This window comes from Phacochoerus africanus, chromosome 12 (assembly GCF_016906955.1).
Source record: "Phacochoerus africanus isolate WHEZ1 chromosome 12, ROS_Pafr_v1, whole genome shotgun sequence".
In the NCBI taxonomy this organism is placed as follows: Eukaryota; Metazoa; Chordata; class Mammalia; order Artiodactyla; family Suidae; genus Phacochoerus; species Phacochoerus africanus.
Window position 1 is genome coordinate 48251 of NC_062555.1, and position 12052 is coordinate 60302.

The window sequence follows — 12052 nt, forward strand, 5'->3', positions numbered from 1 at the left end:
AATGCTGATAGGATTTAAATAAATCCATAAATCATCTGTTAAATCTAAAAGCTATTACTATTGAAGACTCAAAATTACAATTTTCTCTTTTTTTCATGGCTCCTGGTTTTGTCGAACTAATGCTGGCTTTTATTTTATTTTATTTTGTTTTATTTTATTTTTTGGACCATAGGTGTGGTGTATGGAATTTCCCAGGCTAGTGGGGGTTGAATTAGAACTACAACTGCTGGCCTACACCACAGCCATAGTGGCACGAGATTTGAGCCACATCTGCCATCTACACCACAGCTCATGGCAACACTGTATCCTTAACACACTGAGCAAGCCCAAGGATCAAATCTGAGACCTCATGATACTAGTTGGTTTCATTTCCACTGAGCCACAAGGGGAACACCTAGCACTGACTCATAGTAATTTTAATGGCAGGAAACAATATGTTATAGAGGATGCTGAACACATGTTGTGCTGCATAAAATATATCTGATGTGTGGTGAATTCAATGGAAAGGCCATTCATAATTATAGCTTCTAATTAACTGAAAACATCAGATCTGCTCAAAGGCTAATTAAAAAACCTACACTGGAAAGCATCCTAAAAGGGATAGTTAAGGAACTAACGTTCACTCTGCCTTACCACAGGATCAAAAAAGAATAAAAAGTGAAAAACAACCACAACCACAAAATGACTTATTTTCAAGGTCATCTTGATTTCCTCTATCTCACAGAAAATATTTCTTAGAAAACACGACTAATTTTTATTCCTAAAATAAAATTTGCAGTCATATTTACAAGGAAATTAAGTTATCATGGTAGGTTAGGTTGCTGCAGTTAGACCAAATGGGATCCAATATATGGCCCACTACTTAACTGCTGAATAATCTCAGGCAAATTACATACCCTCTGAGGCTTATTTTTATTTTTGTTTGTTTGCTACTGAAAACAGTGATAATAATAATACCTATCACACAGGAATATAGTGAGAATACAATTCAAAGATCCCTATAAAACATTTTGGGATTTAATATCTCACAAGAATTAACTAAATATTAACACTAATACAACACAAGTATTAAGTAAATATTAAATCTTTCATTATTAATCCAAAAAAATGACTCATAGCCTATAAACATTTCACCATTTACAAGACAAAGGGAGCTCAAGAATAAATTGTCTTCAATGAGCTTATCATACAAGAGAATATAGATTTCTACAGAAGTTATAAAATATTTTGACAACTATCCACTACTGAAAACCTCTAATTAACTACCAGAATGTGAGGTACATAATAGAATTTCCAGCTTCACAAGTGGGAGAACTAAAATCAAGGTAAACTTTTATTTATGAAGACCTCCAGAACCCTACAAAGGATAATCTCTCTTTTACAATTAGGAATAATTTTTGAATCAAACACTTCAAGAAAAGAATTACTTCATTCATATATTTTACTTAGATCATTTTTACTTTTCTGCATTTTTTCATTTTGAATAATATATGCATAAATTTTGTTAAAGAAATAGCTATTAATTATATAATTTGAATTTCAACTGTGGCCAATGAAATTCCCTACTATACCAGCCCAATTTATTTCAAATATCTGGGATTATTGCAAATTGTTACAGACCTAAGATACATGAAGCAAAGAAATGTAGACTCAGTCTTAAATGTGTCAAGGATCTATTTCCTCTTAAGAAAAAGAGGAATATCATTTTTGTGTATTTTTTCAGCTGTCAAGAACTATTTTTTAAATCAAGTGATTGACTAAATAATTTATTGATTAATTGTCATTTTTATCATCTTTATTTTGCTTATTTCTTAACTATTTAATATTTCCAATTTTTATTTTTATCATTGCTTTTCTATCCAATCAGGTTGCAAAATATTCTAAAATTCTTTTAGCCTCCTGTCCTGTCATCTAACAGTCTCAGGTTTGAATGCCAGGATTTCAAGATAGCATTCCTATTGTCCAATTTTGTTAAGACAGATTTTGGGGAACAATTAAAATGCCAAATGGTAACATGACACATCTTATAGGCTTAGAAGCCAGTAAAATTATACAATAAATGGTTACCAAGCATATACATATTTTTAGAATACTTATTCATGGAAAAATAATTTCTTTGGAAAAAAAGCAGATAAGAATAGGTGATTATATAGCTGTTCAAAGAAATGACTTTATATAGACTTCATATATATGTGATATATATGTGTCTAACATGCATGCAAAAATTTAAAAAGCAAGAAAGATAGAAAAGATGGGAAAAAAGAAAGAAAAATAAAGAACTCATATAGCTAATAACAGCCAATTCCAATCAATATTTGAAGAGATAGCCTTGTCTTCTTGAACTCATGACAACAAAAGAAATATACATATATCTAATTAATTAATATATAAAATTATATATTTTCTATTTTTCCTTTTTTTGTCTTTTGTCTTTTTTTAGGACCCCACCTGTGGCATATGGAGGTTCCCAGGCTAAAGGTCTAATCAGAGCTACACCTGCTGGCCTACATCACAGCCACAGCAATGCCAGATCCAAGCCACATCTGCAACCTACACCATAGTTCATGGCAACACCAGATTCTTAACTCACTGAGTGAGACCAGGGATCAAACTTGCAACCCAATGGTTCCTAGTCAGATTCATTTCCACTGTGCCACAATAGGAACTCCTGAAATTATGTATTTTAAGTCAAAATAATAAACAAGGTCTCTTGGGGGAAAAAGCAATGAAAAAAGTATCAGCTTGATATTATATCTTTCAAATTATATTTACAATAAATAATCTTAAAAATTAGCTTTATTTATACTCTGAATGGGAATGAGAATTATATCACAAAACTTCAAGGAAAATCTCAACTGCATATGGGCTTTTTCCCCTTGTCTTTTTTTCCTTTTATTCAATAATTATCAGCAAGACCCACTTCCCTAAATGCATGGGGTTTGGGGCTCCTGGAGCATCTGCTCTGAGTGTCAGGAAGATTATTTAAAGGCACTGGAGGGACCTGGGTGCAATTCCTATGGTGCTTCTTGGACAAGGTAGATAAAAATAACTCCTGTGATTTTAATTTGCTATAGATTTGGCCTTTCAAACTTTTAAAAATGCATTCTTTTATTTTTAAATGATTTTTATTTTTTCCATAGCTGGTTTACAGTGTTCTGTCAATTTTCTACTGTACAGCAAGGTGACCCAGTCTCACACACACACACATATATTCTTTTTCTCACATTGTCATATTCCATTATAAGTGGCTAGATATATTTCCCATCAGGATCTCATTGCTTATCTGTAAAAATGCATTCTTGTATGTTGCTTCAAATATATGTTAAACATCATATGTAGATTTTATGGTTAGTGATCAAAAAGTTTTAATATTAGTCTTATTACTTTCTACCCAGGGGGAAAACCCTAATGCATTCATTGTATTTATTAAGAATCTTCCTCTGCTTCCATCAGTAAAGCTAATTATTTATTGAAATTGGAATTATTTGGATTTTTTTTTTTGGCTTCATGAGGCATATAGAAATTCCTAGGTCAGGGGTTAAATCTCTCCCACAGGTATAAACTGTGCCATATATGCAGCAAAACCTGATTCTCAACACACTGTGCATGTCTGGGGATTGAAATGGGACCAAATCAGAGATAGTATGGTATCCTTAACATGCTATATCACAGAGGTAGCTCCTCAGCTTTTTTCTTAATGTAATTAAGGTCAAATTTTAATGTCCCCATTTCCACAAAGCTATCCTCTTTCATGGTTTTTCCAGAAACCAAATTCCATAACCCAAGTCATCCCATTACATTCATAATATGTAATTTTGCCAGGTCATTGGTTTTACTTTTCATAGAATATCTGAGAGTTTTCACTGTTGTTCTATTTTTGGGGTTTTGTGTTTTTAAAATATTGGAGTTTTTAAATCTTCTCTTTTTTTTGAGGGGGAGGGTTCCCAGATTCTTTATTTAAGGTCAAAGTGATGAGTGATGTGGGAATTAAAATTGAGAGCATCATTGAACTTCACCTTCCCTCCAACCAGTCCCCCTACACTCCCTGTCCCAGACCCCTTGTGTTCTCAATTCCTTTCTTAGTGAATGAAGAACTTAATGCCAAAACCCTGGTAAAAATCCTAGGGTTTTCTCTCCAGCTATCCCCTTCCTCTGCCCCCCCCCAAGCTTCTGGGAAGGGCATGAACCTCAATTTGAATGTATGGGAGAGCCCAGAGTAATGACAGACATTGAGGAAAAGGACTGACCCTTAGGGAAAGGGATCTAGGAGGACAGCATGGTGAAGTGAGGGCCCCTACTGCCTGGGGTACCAAGATGGGGCTCTGTAACCAGAGGAAAGGATACTGGTCCCTCTGGGAAAGGAGACCAGCAGCCTCAACACTCTCCTTGTGAAGAGCCACTGTTTGACCCTTTGCCCTTCTGGCAAAGTTTGGAGAACCATACTCAGACCACATTCTTCTCAAGTCCAAACAGCTGGGCAATGTGGCTTATATGCTGCAGGGTGGGTTTCAGGCCCTACAGGAACATGCTCTCCAGGTTGCCCCTCACTGGGTTCTCCATACTTGCCTTCTTTCTCTTCCAGGCATGCAGAAGAGTCTCTGCTTTGTATATCTCCTGTAGATTCTCCTTGTTGTAAGATTCCTCCACCCACTTCTGTAGCAGGGTCTGAAGCTTAGATATGTTGGTGAAACTGAGCTGCAGAGCCTCAAAATGGTGGATGGTAATTTGGCTGAATGTGTTCCCAAAGAGAACCCACAAGTTGAGCCCCACATCAGCCTGGGTATATCCCAGGGTGATCCTCTTCTGCTTTAGGAGCTTGGCAGATTGTTTGATGTCATTCTAAAGTGATTTTATGTCCTGGGACTCCTTGGGGGGGTTGGGTTCCAGCTTCTCTTTGTCCAGCTTTGCAGCACCAGCAGGTGGCACAGGGATGGGGGTGGGCCTCTTGGAGTTGCTCTCCACCCAAGCTCCTATCTTGCCTTGTGCTGAGGAGTCTCCAGGCTGTGCTGAGGCACAAGCCCCACTCTGACCTGAGATGTGCAGTAGGCCATCCCCCTTCAGAAGCCATAAGATGGTGGTGGGGGATTGTGAAGCCCTCACACCTTGGTGCCCAGCCCATCCCCCTGGCCTAATCCCTGACTGCTTGGGAGTTCCTTGGAAGCTGACCCAGGTCTGAGGATCATCCCAGCCAGGCTCTGGCCCTTGCAGCCCATCATCTCCACTGCATGGCAAGGAAAAGAAGGCAGGGTTGGAAGCCAGGTGTTCAGCCCTGGGGAAGGAAGGGGTCCCAAGCTTGGGCCCAGTAAAACCAGGATTCTCCAAGGGGATTTCTTGGACTTTTTTTTAATATTCTAAATAATTTATTAACTCAATGACATCAAGGTCTACTCTTTCTCAATTTGCATCTGATAATTTAAATTGTAATGATGAAAAGGGTCATGACAAGAATTGAAAACAGTTGTTACAATCTGCTGGTAACTGGCTAAGAGTAATAGTAATATTTCCACAGAGGCACATAAGCAGCAACTTGACAAGGATAGACAAGTGCTAACTATTATAACACAATTTGACTGTGGCTCTAATGCTTTACCAATACAACAACTGGGAGCAGTACTGTCACACTTGACACATAGTAAGCACCTAATAAATATTTTTGGATATTCAATTTAAAATAAGGTAATAAAATAATATGCTGAACATTTCAAAACTATGTTTAAAGTTTTAATTGTATAGTTAGAATTCAAGTTATACATTTGTTTTCAAATTATGCAGTCCATTCTAACAGAACTTCAATAACAACAACAGAATAAATTACTGAAGTAACCTTCATAGTCTTTATTATTTGATGATGGCAAAGTAACATACAATTTTAAGGATTTATTTTCAAATTGTTTTTAAACTACACTTATAATTATGTTTCACCACGTAAACAATCTAATTGTTGTGTTTTGTTGTCAAAAAAATCGCAAGGATGAATGATTATTTTTGTGTGTGTTATGTTTGCAGTGTGTGTGCATGTGCATGATAACAGGACAATGCCTGAAAGAAGCAACATAGCAATAGTATGAAAACATCGTTAGATAAACATTTTAAGTACTCAAAAGAAGGAGAACAAATGTGGGTGAGGTGCCAGATGTCCAGGATGATTTCATACATACCACAATAATGTTGAAGCCAGAATATCTATGCCACTTTGGTAAGTGAAATCCTGGGCAAGTGAATCTGTGTAAAACTGGATAGCAGCTGGCTCATGAAGCTTCACTTGGATAAAGCACAGTAGAGCAATGTGTTTTTCTTTCTTCAGGTTAAACTCAACACTTGGGTCTCAAAATGCATCAGTGTCATAATTACGGTTTAGTTAGTGATCATATCTGTGATACAACTTTTTTAAAATGTCTAGTTTTAAGGTTGATGTTAGGTCAGCAAAACCATAGGCAAGATTGAATCAAGTGGAGTTTCTCTTCCTATTGACCATTTTGTTGCATCTTTCACACCCTTATTCCTCAGACTATAAATCAATGGGTTTAGCTTTGGGATCACCACTGTGTAATACATAGTGGAGACTTTATCTTGTTCCAGAGAATACTGAGACCTTGTCTGAGTGTAACTGAAGGTCACAGACCCTTAGAATAAGGTCACAGTTGTCACATGGGGGACACACATGGAGAAGGTTTTGCACCTCCCCTCAGCTCAGTGGATTCTCTGGATGGCAATGATGGTGAAGATATAAGAGACCATGATGATAAAAAATGAACATTGCAATGATCCAAGAGAGTATCAAAAGCATCAGTTCATTTTTTTGGGCATCTGACCAGGAAAGCCTCAGAAAAGGGGGAATGTCACAGAAATAGTGATTCACAACATTAGGACCCCAGAAATCTAGTTTGAACAAACCTATTGTGTGTCAGGGAGTTAATGAGCCCTCCTAAGTAAGATGCAAGAACCATCTGAATACAAAGTTTTGGTGCCTTAAAAACTGTGTACAACAAGTGGTTGAGTATTGTTACATAGCAGTCATAAGCCATCATAGACAGGAGGATTACTTCTCTGCTGGCATGCAGTGCAAAAAAGAAACTCTGTAGAACACAGCCTGAAGATGTGATAGACATGTGCTTTGAAAGGAAATTGACCAGCATTTTAGGAGTGAAGATAGTAGAATAGCAGGTATCACAAAAAGAGAGGTTGCTAAGGAAGAAGAATATTGGTGTATGAAGTTGGGTGTTCAGCCAGATCGACATCATCTCCCTATTACCTACCAGAGTGATAGAATAAATAAGGATAAAAAGCAAAAATAGAGGGATCTGCAAATTAGTATTTTCAGTTAAACCTACCAGGAGGAATTCTTCATGCCTGTTTGATTCCAACCTGCCATGCATTTAAGTTTGGATAGCTCTTTAGCTGCAAGACTTGAGTGATTTGGGATGCAATCTTCAGGGTCTTTTAAATCAAACCAAAATCTTCATTCAATTAGTGCAGAGGTTCATTTCCCACAGACCAAGATTATAAATTAGATCCTGTCTATATTTTAGATCAATGAATTTGGGATTCACAATGATTCCAAGCCTAACTCTCTGAGAAAAAGAGGAAATACTTTGTGGAAATAATGAGTATTTTTTTCTATTAATAAAACCCAGGGTGTAAAATACAGAATAAGGGTTTTATACCTTATAAATAGGCTCAATTAAATAAAAAACTTTGGAGGTTAAGGATATTTACTTGTTTTTTTTCTCCAAGCCTGCTTAATGTAATGGGAACATCACATCCCTGGAGTATGTTAGAATTACAATTGCTTGAGTTGCAGTATAACTATTCCTTCAAGCTGCTCTATGTTCTGTCTATTCATAAAAAATCATAAAAAGAAATGAAGAGCTGGAATTTATGCAAGTATCCTTTCTATCATTTAGAGAAAAGAGGGAAAAATGGAGTTCCCACATTAGCATTAGGTTTCACATGGAAGATGTAATAGTGACTTGACACATGATATTGGGGCCTCAACAGCAGGACACAGAAAAGCCATGTGTGACTCCAATGAGTTAGCAGTAAGAGTTTTAGCAATAGTTTTATCTATCAGAACACAGATTCATTCTGACACTAAATGCAGGACTTAATTTATTTTTGGCTTATGATTCCAAAAGGACATTAGAAAATATATAACCATAAAGGATCAAGGACACAGCAAAAAGGATATTGGTGAGAGAAGTCACAAAGTTGAAGCATTTACCATGATAATAAAAAAGTGATTCCAGTCAAATACCTATCAAAAGAATCAATAATTTGCAAAACAATGGTCTCCCTATGCTTTAAACAAAAACTGAAGTGTTTCACCATATGCTCTCATGGAGATTTGCTCTCCAAATATGACTATGTTTCATGATACTTATAAATGAAATTGTTATAGAATATCATGTGTAAATACTATATTTCATTTATCATTTATATAATTGTTATATGTTACAGAATATTATATACAGATGAATGTATAGCTGATTACATTTAATATGAACTAGTTTTCTATGTCTAAATTCATAAGTACATACATTCTTAGTATATAAATGTACTCATACATTAAATAATATAAACTGAATGATTTTTTTTTGGTTTGTTTTCTTTTTAGGGCAGCACATAAAGCATACGGAGGTTCCCAGGCTAGGGGTCCAATCAGAGTTGCAGCTGCCAGCCTATGCTACAACCACAGCAATGTGGAATCTCAGCTGAATACGTGACCCATACCACAGCTCAGGGCAACTCTGGATCCTTAATCCTCTGAGCAACACTAGGGATCAAACCCACATTCTCATGGATACTAGTTGGGTTCATTACTGCTAAGCCACAGTGGGAACCAGTAAATGGAATGATTTATTACTAAAAGTATTTATAAGACAAAAAGAAGCAAAAACATCAAGAACATACACAAAAAACTTAAACAGCACTCATAAAAACAAACAAACAAACAAAAAAACCCACTGTCAGCAACAACAACTTTGACAATGAAAAACCCACGACTATGTAGCTTAGGTAATATAGTTTTAAATAATACATGTGCATTTGTAAACTGCTTTATTCAGGTGCACTGGAGTTGAATGGGGAAGAAGTAGGAGCTTAAGGTAGTAAAAGCAGTCTTGACCTCTGGAAATCATTATCTATGTTCAAGCTCAGATTTTGTTAGTAGATAGCATACAATGGCAAGCTCAAGGAATGCAGAAAATAATTATTTAAATCTTATCATTGGAATTATGAAATAAATATAGATCTACAAGATTTGCAGAAACTACTGTTTGTAGTTTTATTTATTTTAAAATTTTATTGAAGTATAGTTGATTTATAATGGTTTGATAATTTCTGTGGAAAGGAAGTAAGAGTTGTAACTAAAGAAAAGCCTCCTGGCTGAAGAGGCAGCTAAGTGCCTGTCAGCTGCCTCTGCTGGCCGCATACCACCCTTCTTGTAATCTTGTAGCAAATATGTACAAGCTTCTCTATGTTCTGTCCATTCATAACAAATGTCCTTGATAGCAGACCTGCTAGCCAAGCATTCCTTTTTAGTTTAGCATTTGTAATCCTGTTTACTTAGCTTCTTAGTCAGGAACACTCTCTGCCCAGGGATGGGGGAGGGTGGGACTCATTGGGCAGGAAAAACAAGACATGGAAGACTGTAAAATCTGTATGGTATAAAATCTACCCAGAACAAAGACCTGGGGCTCAGACTCTGGAGACAACTCCTCTGAGCCAGCAACCTGTGCTGAAAAAAACTGGCTATTCTGCATCTCCAAGTGCAGCTTGCCTCTTTCTGCTGCCCTGATTTCTGCCCTGATTTCTGTTGCCCTGCAACAGTAGCAAAAAGTGATTCATTATACATGTACACACATCCATTCTCTTTCAGATTCTTTACCCACATAGATTACCACAGAATATTGAGTTGAGTTCTCTGTGACATATAGCATGTCCTCACTGGCCAATCATTCCATATACAACAGTGTGCATGTGCCAATCTGAACACACCCAGTCCATCTCCCCCTCAACCTGTCCCATTTGATAGCCAAAAGTTTTACAAAGTCTGTGAGTCTGTTTCTGTTCTGCAAATAAGTTAATTTGTATCATTTTTTAAAGATTCCACATATAAGAAACTGCAATTATAAGCTAAGGAAGATATGATTTTCCTTGTATTCTAGCCAAATAGATTGCAATTCTGAGATATTCCACTTTCCATAAAATACCTACAATTTTCCATACATGTGCGAGTGGTGTTAAGTGACTATATAAACAAAATATGTAACACCACAAACATACACATCCAGGAAAATAATGAACATAGTATTATAAACAGTGTCCTTTTTCCACAAAATGAGAAAAAAGCATTTGAGAGATAAATACAGATTAGGAAATTGTTTTCTGTGTGGGAATAAGACTGAAATCATACAGATGGTAATAGATGCTATTAGTGTGGAAACAGCAGGAAAAGTCAAAATTTTTAAAGAAACCTATATCATTACTTCCTCAACACACTCACAATTAAGCAAAGTGCAGAGTAATCAGAATATTCAGAGAAGACAAGGCTTTCACAATTCTTAAAGATATTGAGAGTAGAGTTTTTATTATCTTTGATTTTTTTTCTTTTGAGGATCAAGCAGTAGTTCCTTGTGTAGATATGAATCTCAGATCTCCACAGGTTGGATCAGTAACATCTTTTCTGTTCTCTTGAGACTTAAAGTAATCAGAGCTATAGGTCCTCTCAACAGCTGTACCTGCTCTCACTGTGATAAAATATACTTTCTTATATAAATAAAATTTGAAAACAGATGTGTTCTCTAAAACATCTTGGGATAAAGGCACAACACAGAATAGATGCAGTTGTAAGGAACTAAAGAAATGTGTTCCAATGACATGGACACTACTCAGACCAGTGTTTGAATGTCCTAATAATAAAACAGCTGATGTTTCCATTCCTATAAAATTTATATATGCTTTATCAACCTCATTGATTTTTTATGAAATTGATATAAATTAATGCATAATATCATATTCCAAAACTTTAGTAATTATTCCCATTAAAGTTTTTGAGTGATTATACAGATACACAAACACAGAGAGAGAGAGAGAGATGAGAGAGAGAATTAATTAAATTGTGTGCCTTCCTTTTGGCTTATCAATATAAAATTTATATTCAGACTCCCACCTATCATTCACAAAACTCTAGTAATACTGGAATTAAAAATTTATAGTTGTTCCCCCATGAAATCTAATACTAAATAAGAAAGAGAAACAGAGAGAAAGACAAAGAAGAAAGGGGGGAGGAAAGGAAGGATGGAAGGAAAGAAGAAAGGAGTCTCCACACGTATTTAAGAAAATAGCAGCCTGGAATTGAAATGGAGTTTTAACTAAAGAACAACCCCCCCTTGGCTAAGAAGGCAGCTGCAAGCCTTTCCAGCTGTGCTAATCACTATGCCACCCTTCTTGTAATAATGTAACAACTGTGTGCTCTCTGTCCAAGCCAGCAGCCCTGCTAATTAGGTACCCAGCATTGCTTATCAGTTCTGCTTCTGTAACCTTGCTTGCTCAGTTTCTTAGGGAGGAACACTGTCTGCTTGGGGATGGGGGAGGTCCAGGATGCTTACATGGGAAAATCAAGACCTTGTAGTGTATAAAATTTACTGAGAACAAAGACCTGGTGCTCAGACTCTGGAGGTGACTCCTCTGAGCCCGCACCGGTGCTGAATAAACCTTGCTTTTCCATATCTCTGACTGCTGTTTGTCTCCTTCCGCTGCCACGGTTTTTGCAGTTTCCGCAACATCTTGGTGTGTTGGCTGGGAAGCCGACAACCGAGCTGGCCTCTTGTGTCACTGTTGTCGGGGAACCGGGGGAGGCCAAGGTCGCCGGCCCAGTGAAGGTGGATAGCACGCACCGGCCATTTTGCCGGGTCCAGACCCTCACTGGGGCCGTGGCCTTGCCCCACACCACTTCCCAAATGGACTCAGAAGGAAAGTGGAAACAGGCTCCTGGAAAGGACGTCAGACTGGTGAGTGCCTGGGGACATCTGCCCAAGTCAGAACCCGCCAT

General features: G+C 37.0%; 1 pseudogene; it reads right to left on the bottom strand.

The window, feature by feature from the left end:
* Positions 1 to 4443: 4443 nt before the first annotated feature.
* On the bottom strand, positions 4444 to 12052 carry LOC125112936 (POU domain, class 5, transcription factor 1-like; annotated as a pseudogene).